We start from the raw sequence: 13,601 nt of genomic DNA on the forward strand, positions 1-13,601 counted from the left end.
AGAGAAAGGCACATTTGTGAAGTGAACAGCTGGTCAAGAAGATGGTTTCTGAGAATGGGATTAGGATTTCTGGAGCAGGACTTAAAATAAAGCAACCACAGGCTCTTGTCCAACAATGGAGAGTACCTGACAAGAGTGATCAAGAATGTATTTGCCTGCAGTCTAGAGGGGCTTTAACCTGAAAAAGAAACAAGAGGGAGAAAACTGCCCATTTATAGCTACCAAGCTAGTTATGATAAAGAATAGCTTCAGTGTAGCAAGAAGAAAAGCAGAACATATTCAGAAATTCATAGGAGGAAAAACAATTCAAGAAATAGAGACAACAGAAAAATACATGGCTTCAGAGGCAAATATACAAATGCACAGAATATGGGGAACCAGAAGGGTGAACTAGATTTATTAATGCAAGGAAGCAAATTTGTTCTTATAGGCATTCACTGAGACTTAGAGGGATGACACTTATGACTGGAATATGTCTCTGAAGAAGTATGTCATTTAAAAATAAAACGAAACAGGGTGGGTAAAGGAGGAGAAAAGAGTGAAGTGGCATTGTATACTAATAAAACATGCTCTAAAACATGCTCTTAGGAGGAAATTCAGTAGCCAGAAAGCAGTATAATGGGAGAGCATTTGGGTGAAGATCAACAGATGCAGAAATGTTGTTGTTGTAATTTTCTGCAGACCACCTGGACAGAAAGAGGAAATAGATGATATATTTGGGAACTGGATCACAAGCTTGGCATGCAGGCATAATATAGTAGTGACGGGGTACTTCAATAATCCAGACTATTGTTGGATATCTCTCTTACAAGAAGCAGAGAATCTAAAAATGTATTGATTTGACTGAATAATAATTTCATTCTTCAAAAGGTAGAGGATCATACAAAGGAGACTGGATCTGATTCTCACCAATAAGGAAGAGCTGGTGGAATGATAAGAATATTGGAGGAAATAATCACTTCATCTTAGAATGTGTGATGGAGAAAGAGAGAAGACATGATGGGAGTAAGACATGAACATTACATTTTTGGAGAGTGGATTGCAAAGGATTCAGAGAAAGAGGTAAGATAGTGTGAACTGAAATTCTGTAAGGAAAGTCACTCTTGGAAGGATGCAGTGCTTTCAAGAATGAAATTCTGAAAATACAAAGAGATTCTGATAAGGAAGACAGGGGGAAGTTGTTTGAAAAGAATAATGTGGATGCACAGGGAACTCACCAACTGATTTAGATTTGAAATGTGTGTGTGTGTGTGTGTGTGTGTGTGTGTGTGCAGGGGGGCAAACAAGCATTACTGAGTACCTACTATATGCCAGCTGCTGTGCTAAGTGTTTTACAACTATCATCTTATTTGATCTTCACAACACCCCTGTGAGGTAGGTGTTATTATTATCACTATTTTATGGTGGAGGGAAGTGAGACAGAGATTAACTGATTAGCCCAGGGTTCCACAGCTAGTAAGTGATTGAGGCTGTATTTGAATTCAAGTCTTCCTGATTCCAAACCTAGCATTGTGTACACTATGGTGCCACCTAGCAGCCTCTCAGAAAGGTAGATAATGGATGATGGCTACAAAATATGGCATGGCAGTTTAAGAATAATGTCTGGCAAGGAAAGTTAAGGTCAACAGAAGGGGGGATTTAAGCTATACTGGAGAAAAAGGAGGTTCAAAGAAGAGAAAGGATGATCTGATAGCACGAGGGAGAGCTGTTCAACTCTTATTTTCATTCTTTTTTTTTCTGCTAAGAAGAATGATCCTTATATTAAAAAAGACAATAAGAATACTAATAGGGAATTAATGCAAGATAAGTAGGGAGAGAGTGACCTTGATAAGTTCACCTGGTCCAGATGCATAATGTACTAGCATGCTGAAAAAGTAACAGGGGGATGTGATGGCTGAGCTACTGGAATGACTGATTTTTGGAGGATCAGGAAGGAAGGAAGGAGGGAAAGAGGGAGGGAGAAAAGGAGGGAAAGAGAAGAAAGAAGGAAGAAAGGAGAGAGGGAGGGAGGAAGAGATGGATGGAAGGAAGGAAAGAACGGAATGAAGGAGGGAAGGAAAGAAGAAAGGAGGGAGGGTAAAGAGGGAAGGAGGGAAGCAGAGGGAAAGAGGGAAAGGAGAAAGGAGGAAAAGAAGGGAGGAAGGAGGGATTTATTAAGTCCCTATTATGTGCCAGGTACTGTGCTAAATACTTTATAAATATTATCCTATTTGATCATCACAACAATCCTAGGAGGTATGTGCTATTATTATCCCTATTTTATAATTGAGGAAACCACAGCAAATAGAGGTTAAGTGCCTTGCCCAGGGTCAGTGGGAGAAGTATTGCTAGACTGCAATAGAGCCAGTGTCTCAATTATTTAAAAAAAAAGATGAAGAGTCTGAAATCTATCAAATTCTAGAGTATAATAGGCTGCTGAGTTAGTGGTGATCACTAAGAACCAATATAGCTTCCTCAAGGAGAAGTCATGTCAGGCTAACCTTAGTCCCTTTTGTGACAGTGCTATTACACTAATAGATGAGGAGGAAGACATAGATCTAGTTTCCCTAGATTTCAGGAAAGCTTTGAACAATCTCTTGTGGACAAGATGGGAGAGATATGGACAGAGTATATCCACAATTCACGTAGGTGGATTCAGAAGTGATTGGATGGCCTGATCAAGAGAATAGTCATTAATATTTTCAACGTCAGCTTAGCAAGAGGTCTCCATTCAGCAGCATGCTCCAGAGATATAAGTTTGACCCTGTGCTGTAGAACATTTTTATCAGTGTCCAAAAAATGCATAGATGATGTGCTTCTCAAACCTGTAGATGATACAAGTCTAGGAAGGAAAGCTAATATACTTAATGACAATGACAGGATCCAAAAAATTTCAACAGGCTAGAATATTGGATTGAATCTAAGATGATGAACTCCAACAGGGATAAGTGACATGTCTTATACTTGGGTTCACCCAAATCAGCTTCAGATGGGGCAGCCATGGCTAGATAGAAGTTCATCTGAAAAAGACCTTAAGCTTTTAATAAACTCAACATGAGTTAACAGTGTGATATGGACAAGGAAGCAAATTTGACTGTGAGCTACACTGAGAAGCATGCCTGCCAGAATGAGAGAGGTGATAGGCAGTCAGTAAGCATTTATTAAGTGCCTATTCTGGGCCAGGTACTGTGCTAAATGCTGGGAGATAAAGAGAAAGGCAAAACAGTCCTTGCCCTCAAGGAGATCACAGTCTAATTGGGGAAACCCCACGTAAATAAACACACACACAAACATATATTTGTATATTTGTGTGTGTATGCTATGTATGTGTATATATATATAGATAGATAGATATAGATATAGATATAGATATGTATACACACACAAATATACACACAAGATATAGACAGAATAGATGGAAGGAAATTCAGAGGGAAGGCACTGACAGTGAGGTGGGGGTGGGGGTGGTGGAGACCAGGAAGGGCCTCCTGCAAAAGCTGGGATTTGAGTTGAGCCTCATACTCTGCTCCGCTCAGACAACCTCTGAAGTACTGTGTTGAGTTCTGGGTGCTATATTTTAGGAAGAAGAAGCTGGAGAGCACCTTGAGAAGGACAACCAGGACAATAAAGGGTTGTGCTAGATGAGGGTTGGTTGAAGGACCTGGTGATGATTAACCTGGAGCATAAAAGATGGGGCAGATATGGCAACTGCCTCCAAGTATCTAAAGGACTGTCACATGAAAGATGGATTAGACGTGTCCCATTGGTCCAAGAGGGATGGTACCAGGAGTACCATGAAGATGCAGATATGAGCTTAGATTTGATGGAAGGGGAAATGTCCTAGCCTGGTGAGCACCACTATGCCACTGCTGTCCTCAAGCAAAGATGGGATGACCATTTGTCAGGCAGGTTGTAAAGGGGATTCCTGTTTGGCTGTAGGAGGGGCTGAATGACTTCTGGGGTCTTGTCCAGCTCTACCATTCCATGTTTAATGTTTTCAGAACATTCCAGCTGTGACACTCCAGGGATTTGTCTCATGTCTCTACGTCTTACTGGAATCATTCCAAGGAGCCCAAACTGCTTCATATCCTAGTGAACTTGGGCTGTCGAAACAAACTGGTCTACTCAACTCACCAACCACATTCACTAAACACCTACTATCTGCAGGACATTGTCCTCAGCCTGCAACTGCAGAAGGATCACAAAGATTAATAAGACCAGAATCGTGCCTTTTACAGAGTCTTAGAGCAGACACAAACAATATATATAAATAAACAAAATACAAATCAGAATTTGAGTGCAAAGGAAAGTTTCAATGTGGTACCTTCTCTCCTAATTTTTCCTGAGCACCCAAAGGATTTTATTAAGTTCCCTACTTCTTGTCTGAGTCGTTAAGCTGTTCATTCATTCAACAAATACTTATGAAGCACTGAATATGTGCAGAACATAGTTGTTCTAATATACACAACAATCATGTGAATGAAAGTAATGCTAAAAGGTAATTGAACCCTGAGAAAATGAAAAACCAATGATGGCCCCACAGGACAGATGATCAGGGCAGATGACATAGTGTACCTACCTCCTCCAGGCAGAGAGGTGGGAGTCTACTATGGCAGAACGTTACACACATTTGCCAATGTAGTCACCTGATAAGGTGTTTTTGCTTAATTGTTTTTTTGTTTTTGCTACAAACAGGGATCAGCTAGAGCCAGTTCCTATGGCTCACCAGATCTGATTACAACATTTTTGTTGCAAGCATTAGAATGAACACCTTAGAAATCCACCTGGACTTGATTTATTGTTTTGTTGATTATATGGGTTTAAGAAACTGATGGAGAAAAAAATGATACAGATGAAACTTAAAAGTGGGTCCTGCACTTTCAAACATTTACCAGCACACCTATGGTTCTAAGGAAGGGTTCCCCCACCTCACCCCCGCCAGAAATTAATAACGTATAAAGAAAAAAGTATCAACAAATATATTAAGAAAACGAAGTAACAACAAGGTACAAAAAAAGAGAGAGAACATAGTATTCTTCTGGTGCAGAGAGGGTAGTATATTCAAAGCAATGGGCTCTCATGCCCAAGTGTGTGGAGAACCCCAGGGGGAATGTCAAGTTTCCTTTTTGGCTAATGATGCTCCATCAGAATCTCTCTATCTTTAAACCACAGCCTGGGAAGCTTGTCATAAACACTGCTCATATAACAGGCCTGGAATCTGAGCGCAGGGGTGGGGTTGCCATACAAGGGAATTGAGGCATTAGCCAGGGCCACGTCTCCTATGAGGAACATGTCCTCTCTCTTGGCTTGCTCTGTCCCCCACTGCTTGCCAGCAAATTGTAGTCTCATGGAATTGGAGAGTTAGATCAGGCCATATCCCAGATCAGAATATTAGACATAAACTCATATATCCCCGATTGTCAGAGATGGAAGGACCCTTGGATACTAGTGAGTCACAGGATCATAGGGATTTGAGTATTGAAAGGGATCTGAGAAATCATCAAGTCCAACTGCCCCATTTTACGGGGGGGGGTGGAAACTGAGGCCCAGTGAACTACCGTGACATCTCAAGACCATACTTGTAGCAAGTTAGTCCTATGGCCAGCACCAAGACCCATGAACACCAAAAGCAATGGGATTTTATTTCATTTAAAAAGACACTCAGCAGTAACAATTTGAGTTGTTTTTAGTGGGGCTCAGGTGATTTTTGTTGAGATGTATGGTAGCATAGTAGATATCATGCTGGACATGAAGTTAGGAACTCCTCCTCAGATTGTTCTCCTCAGATGCTTAGTAACTGATCCTGGGCTAGTCACTTGAACCTCACTGGCCTCATCTGTAAAATGGGAATAATGATAGCCCTTCACTCACAGGGTTGTTGCGAGGATCAAATGAGATAATGTGTGTATGGGGCATTGCAAACCTAAGCTCAGGAAGGCTATGAGTTCAAATTCCACCACTCACAGTTACTAAGCTGTGTAACTTTGGACAAGTCATTTAAACTCTGACTCAGTTTCCTCATTTGTAAAATGAGGGAGATGGACTTGATGCCTCTAAGGTCCCTTCCAGCTTCAAATCTATGAACCTACGGAAGATATTATCTACCCCCTACATTTTGGCCTTTTTGTATTTTAATCTGCTCCATGGGTTTCTGTGGTCAGAAAATTCATCAACGAGCAGCTAACCTTCCAGTGATAAGATCCTCCACAATGAATATCAACACTTTTCTATAACTGTTTAGGGTTTACAAAGCATTTTCCTGACCAAAATGCTGTGGGTCAGGCCATGAAGTGTTATTATTTTTGCCTTGTAGATGAAGAACCCAAGCCGTCCATGATACAGCCAGGATAGCTGGTCATGAGGTGGTGCTCCCTTCTCTTCAGGCTTGCCAGCACCAGCCACAATGGGAGCATCAGAGGAGGTGTTCATTATATCCCATTTCTCACAGAAACGACCCTTCCTTTGCCAATCCCCTTTTGACCAGTCTCCCTTCATCCTTTCTTCAATACTTCCAAAGCACCAGGACTTCATCCCCGCATGTACTCTGTTGACCAGTGCAGAGAAAAGCCTCTTTAAGGGCCAGGAGCAGAGCCGCTGATGATCCATCCTACCACAGCCTACCTTCTGGGGAGGAGTCTCTGTTCTGAGCTAGTCCTCTGAGGACTAGTGCACAATCCATACTCAAAGCCATTTCAGCTTGAAAGAACCTTCTGGAGAGACCTTCAGAAGCCCCAGTTTCCTCTGGGCCATGATGGTGCATCAGAAGACAAAAGGGAAGAAAGATCTGCATCCTAACTATTCTTCAAAACCCAGTGCAAAAAAAAAAAAAACAACAAAAAAACAAAAACCCCAAAAAATCCCCCAAAAAACAAACAAACAAACAAAAAAAACCCAGTTCAAGTCAGGCCACCTCCATTAAGCCTTACCATATGTAACACTCATTCCACAAAGGGAAAGATATTCCGTCAGGGCTGCGTCTTGTCTCCACATAGTCATTTTAGTATATTGGAAAGATCACAGGATGTAGAACATTAGAGACAGAAGGAGACTTAGGGGCCATCCAATCCAATCTTTTTACATTATACAAGGTGTCCCAAAAGTCTTATTGCCGTCAAACTTTAAAACTGTGCCTTAGTACTTATGGGCTACCCTGTATATAGATGAGGGAATTGAGGCTGAGAGGAAATGACTTGTCCAAGGCCACACAGGTAGTAAATGGCAGATCTAGAATCTGAATCCCTCCAAATCTAAATCCAACAGTCTTTCCACTATGCAATGCTGCATTTGAATACTGGCTTTGCTACTAATTCACTGTGTGATCCTGGGCAAGTCACTCGTCTTTTCTGGGTCTCAGTTTCCTCATCTGTAAAATGAGCGGATTGGATTAAGTCATTTCAGCTTTCTAGTTCTTGAAATTAAAAAAGACAATAAGAAATTGTGTAGACAGAGAAGAGCATCTCTACAAGTGACCTAAACCAGAGAACTTCTCTGAGACCCAAACCAGAGAGCTGCATCAGGCATTTCCAAAGAACCAGATAGATAAGACTTATTTTACTATTGTACTTCTTTTTTGTTCTTTTTTTTTTGTTTTGTTTTTAAGGTAATTGGGGTTAAGTGACTTGCACAGGGTCACACAGCTAGTAAGTGTCAAGTGTTGGTCTGAGGTCAGATTTGAACTCAGGTACTCCTGACTTCAGAGCCAGTGCTCTAACCACTTCGCCACCTAGCTGACCCTCTATTGTACTTATTCCCCTTGTGCTTTTTACCTGTAAGGTCTACTTTTCCAAAGGGATTGCCTCCTTTGGTTTTGTTAAAATGTTATCAAAGAGGATTGCCTCCTTTGATTTTGTCAAAGTAGGCCTTTCCTCTTTCCCTCTTCCACTCACTGTTTCCTCTCATAAGCCCCATAGTTGGGCGCCATCTCCAGTTGTCCTGATCTATATCTTGCCAGTGAACCCAGATGGTTCCGGAGGAGAAAGCGAGGCTGGTGACCCTTGCACAGCCCTCCTTCACTTAAATCCATTTCATTTTCAAGTCATGGCATCATCTTCCTGATGTCATGGCCCTCTTCAAGAATGAAGGACAAACAACAAGCCCCATAGTTAGAAACTCTTGAGGAAGTATTTATCAAATATCAGTTAGTGACTCATTGAGGAGGCTTTACCTCTCAATAGAATCAAATGGGGGGATGAAAGAAATGATTATTAATAACTAATGATTTGGGGAGATTCAAAGCTCCCCCTTTTTCTATTTTCAAGACCTCAGTCTCTGAAGGTTGAATTAACCTTTTCCTCTCTCCCACCCCACCCAACCTTAAAAGGAATTCCTAGTCTAAGGTGAATTCCATTCAATCAAGCTTGGGTGGAGACACCCTTTTGTCTAAACTGCCCAAGGCTGGGGGTAGTCTGGGTATAGAGATAGTCTCTCTGTCCAAGAGTGACATGATGTCACTCTCAGCCCCTCATTGTAATATTCATTCTCTCATTAATCTTTAATCATAATCATCAATCAATCAGGGTCGATTCCCACACCTACTCTTTGAAGGGTATTTAAACTGTAAGCCAGCCCACCATGACTGTCTTTGGTCTAAGAGAAATGACCAAATAGCCATCCTTATACTAATAAACATGTTGACCTTATTAATAAAATGAAGATTATCGGGGGGGGGGGGGGGGAGACAGTAAGCACCTAGAGGGCAGGAATTGCAATTTACATCCCCTTGTTTTGGCACTTAGGATAGCATCCTTCCCAGCTTCTAAGTAAGGTCTGCTATGAATGATTCCTACTTTTATGGTCATCGTTTGTCATGAGATCCTAATTCTCTTCTTCTTCCCATTGAATTCTGTTATTATTTGATTTACCTGTATAAAAAAGTAGTTCGTATTTTGTCTGGGACAGGACTAAATCTGTGAATTAATTTAGGTATTTTTATTAGAATGGCTCAGCCCCTTGATGATGATAATAACCCTCCTAACCTGCCAGTCATGGATCATCTTATACTTCTCACTATTGTGTATCTTGTCTCTCCAAAACTAAGAGCTTCCAAATAGCAGGGACAGCATGCAGTCCAGGGCCAGGCACGTTGCAATCACTTACTAAACCCTGTTGAACCGAAAATCAACTACTGTTAATGACAAAAAAAAAATAGACCCGTTCCTCTGCCCACAAGCCTATTACCCAGCCCCGGCTTTTTGGGGGATTGGGGAAATGTGAACACACAATTGCTCCCCTTTAGCATTTACCCGCTCCATCGCCAGAATGGAAAACACACTTCCCTAGGAATGATCAACTCAAAGTCCACCTTTGGGGACATCAATATAAACTGACTTTGTCTCGAAAATTACCATTAGCATGCAATTACAGGCCTCTTAAATGTTAAATGATATGTACCTGTTCATTGTGGCAGGGAGTTCTGGAGTCAGAAGATTTGAGTTTTAGTCCTGACTACCACTAACTTGCTAGGTAAGTCACTTCCTCTCTGTGGATTTATTTCTATCAGAAGAGGACATTGAACTAGAATGACATCCCAGGGCCCTCCCGGCTCTGACATTCTCTATTCTAACACCTTTCCCAAATCCAACATTCTGTATTCCAAGGTCCCTCCCAAATCTGACATTCTGTGTTCCAAGGACCCTCCTAATCTGTTATTCTGCATTCTAAGCGCCCTCTCAGCTCTGATACTGTGTCCTTTCTAACTCCGAGATTCTATGTTCTAAGGACCTTTTAAGTTCTGCTATTCTGTATTCTAAGGTTCCTCCCAGCTCTGACTCTGTGTCCAGTTTTAAGGTCTCTTCTTACCATATTCTATGTGCTATGGGCCCTTAACAGTGCTGACATTCTAGTTTAATGGCTAATATTAAGTGCCTTACATCTCTGGGATTCTGTATCTAACATAAATGTTCCATAACTTCTTTTTAACTCTGTTAATTCTGTGATTTTAAGGTAGGGATAAGTCATCATGTGGGAATGTCCTCTCTCCTGGAGCTTCCCAAGATGCCACCTTCTTGTGTTTATCTAAGTCCATGTGCTACAGTCATGACAGTACTCCCACAAAGGCTCTCGATAATAGAGGGTACAGGCATCTTTGAAGTATACAGATAGTGTTTGTTTGCTACGGCAGCCTGAACTCTGTGGACAGAAGGATCGGCCAAGATGGTGGAGATCAGGAAGAAGCAGAGCCAGGAGGGTGTGCACTTCCTTCCCTCCTCCTCTCTTTCCTCTTGGCCCAGATGGTGGCAGCACGGGTAAGTGCCATGGTCTTCGTACCGCTGGAAAGCTCCAAAGCCACAGGAGAGACCAAAAGTGGCATGCCAAACAATATAAGAAAGCTCATTTGGGCACTCCCTGGAAGGCCAGCCCATGTGGAGGAGCATCTCACACAAAAGGGATTGTCTTGGGTGGAAGCCAAGCAGCCCAATTCTGCCATCAGGAAGCGTGTGAGAGTCCAGCTGATTAAGAATGACAAAAAAATCACTGCCTTTGTTCCCAACGATGGTTGTTTGAACTTTATTGAGGAAAATGATGAAGTTTTGGTTGCTGGATTTGGTCGAAAAGGTCATGCTGTTGGTGATATTCCTAGAGTCTGATTCAAGGTTGTAAAAGTTGCAAATGTTTCTCTTCTGGACTTGTACGGAGCAAGAAGAAAAGACCAGGATCATAAAAATTATATGATGTCTTTGTCATAGTAAAAAATTTTCATGTAAAAAAAAAATAGAGTCAGACTCTCCCTGTCCACAACTATCCCACAAAGGGATATTGAAAATGTACCAGACTGAATCCTAATGGAGAAATCCAAGAAAAAGTCAGCGAGTCACTTTTCTAGCTTCGGTTAGCCTAGGGAGACAGAACAACAACAACAACAACAAATCTGTGAATACTGAGGATGGGATCTAGCAAGAGCTAGCATAGGGACTGAATGTGGTGCGGACACAGTGCACCAAGACAAGAAGAGGTCCCAGACTTGGAAAAGAGGGACCTCACCATGTGCAGGGAACAGGAAGCAACAGGTAGCTCTGTTTCTCACTACTCAGTTTTGAGTCATAGATCCAGTGTAGACTGAGGAGCGGCTCAGTCACATGACCCCTGTCAAGGTGGTCATAACAAAAAGATGTTGGGAGGCCCTTGACTGCATACTGAATGAGAAAGCAGAAGCAAGCAACATCTGTGTGATTCTGACCCTCCAACCTTGGCCTTAGCATAAAGTCCAAAGTTGTAAAATATGATTAGAAGAATGAGCAAATGTGCATGTGTGTGCATGTACACATACACAAAGACAACATCTCATATAGCTTACAGTAACTTAGGGGATATAACACTGCAGATAAGGTCTTGTCACTGGAGTAAGAAGAGTTGTCCTGGGAGACTCACCATTCAGAAGGGAGATTAAAAAGGTACAAGAACTAAGGTGGGGATGGGCAATAAGATGGCTAAAAGATTGAAGAAAAAGGGACTACTTTGAAAAACCAAAAAGTGTAGTACTATTTGCCCCAGCTCCTCAGCCAGGCATTTAAGGTCCTGTTTTCTAGTGACTTCCTCCCTCTTATCTCTCTTCCAGATATGCCATCTTCTAATGGAACCAGGTTACCTCCTCACCACGTTTCCATCAGACTCAATGCCTGGACTGCCCTTACTTCCCACGACCACTCACTAGGGTAAAGACCTTACCCATTCTTCAAGTCCTCACTTGAATGCTGCCTCCTCTATGGAGTATCCTGCCTGATCTAGGCAGCCAGAAGGGTTCATCCTTCTTTTGAGCTCTCACTGCCATTCTGTCCCAACTTCTATGTACTTGTCTTATCAGTCTCACTTCTTGTCTCATTCCTGCCACCAGAGAGGATTATGAGCTCCTTGAGGGTAGAAGCCATGTCTTGTTTTCAGAGTAACTTGAATTGGTCACGCACTTTATGGTTTACAAATCATACTCCCCATACAAACCTGCAAAGACATGCAGTGCAAGCCCCATTTTACAGACGAGGAAACAGAGGCTCAGAGGAAAGGCCTGACTTACCCCAAATCACAAGAATAGATCATCTGACTCCAAGTCCAATGCTCTGCCAATGACAGTCTTTACATCGCCCAACCTGTATCTAGCATGCTTTTAATAAGCCTTAAGCTGAACTGACTATGCCCAACATTTTTTTTTCTTTTTTTTGGTGGCTGACTGCTTTTTTAATTCAAATTCACAAACATGCCTTCTATGTGTAATGAACTGTTAGGCTCCGGGAATATAAAAACAAAACAAAAAAACCCAATACCCCAATTAACACAGCACTGTCTCCCCTTTAGAACAGAGGTGGGGAACCTGTGCCCCCCAGGCCACACGTAGCCCTCCAGGTACTGAAATGTGTGTGTGGGGGGGGGGGGTTGGGGGTAAGCACTGAATCCAAACTTCACAGAACAAATCCACTTAACAAAAGGATTTGTTCTGTAAAACCTGCACCCAGCCAAAAGGCCACACCCAGGGACCCATCCCTGCTCTAGGAGCTCATACTAGGAGGATACCACATGCATACTGATGAGTTAACGTTAGGAAGTTGAAGAGACTCTTATATAATGAAAACAGAACATCCTTAACAATCCTAAAAAATAAAAGATATACAATTTTTTTTTTCTGGAAAGAGAATGACAGATTAACAATTCATCCTTGTCCTAGGCCAGGAGGGTCAACCTCGACATGAGGCCAAACAGATTTCCAAGGGGGGTGGGGTGTAAGAAAATGAAAAAACTAGTGGTCACTCTCCTGTCTGCCAGAAGAGTAGCCCAGTGTACCTCTACCCAGTGAAAAGTTGAAGTAGAGACAACGTTGCCTACTACTTCATCTTCCAGAAGACAAGAGAGGCCCTGCTTGCAGCTTAGCTGAAGGCCGCTGCTCTTGTGGTCAACAAGGAGGAGATGGAGCAAAGTTCTGAGGGAGGCCCTTGAACTGAAGCCCCATCTAGGACTACTCACCCAGTCAGGTCATTTGTTTCTAGTCATTTATTTTCTTGCTGGGATGCAAGCATCCTCCTTAGCTTGTTCCCTGAGGGCAAAACAGTATTTTTTCTGTTTCCTTCTAAGTTCTGCTAGGTTAGTGCTCCAAGCATGTGCAAGATCAAAAAGGGGTGGTTTCCCTTTTCTAGAGGAGTCGATTTAGAATCATAAAAACTGGCTGTTCATAATAGCTACCTTATCAGTCCGTGACCTGTTGGGGACCACTCTTCTACTAACCCAAGCCAAATGATGAAAGCATAGTTTATTCTACAGACTTCCCTCAATTCAAACAACTAGAAGTTCTTTGTTATTATGTTCATGAGGGTGGTAGAACTGAAAAAAGCTGGTAACAGTTGTCTCTTTATTGATGAGTTGATGATAGCTATCATCATGCCTATCTTATCAAAACAGTATGCCCAACATTTATGCTTAACTACTAGCATCATACGTAAACAAAATGTGAAAAGATGTCAGTTGTGAGGAAGGGAAAATCTGAGGGGCTCTCCCTCCCCTTCTCCTTACCCCCATCAGTATGTTTAAAGATCATCATTGGGAGGAAAAGATTGGTAAAACCCCAGACAACCTGAGTAGAACCACATACTGGCATGAGCCATACCTCATTTCCAGAAACCATTCTTATATTTGTCTTCCAA

This window comes from Vombatus ursinus, unplaced genomic scaffold (genome assembly GCF_900497805.2).
Source record: "Vombatus ursinus unplaced genomic scaffold, bare-nosed wombat genome assembly UNPS02009173.1, whole genome shotgun sequence".
NCBI lineage: Eukaryota > Metazoa > Chordata > Mammalia > Diprotodontia > Vombatidae > Vombatus > Vombatus ursinus.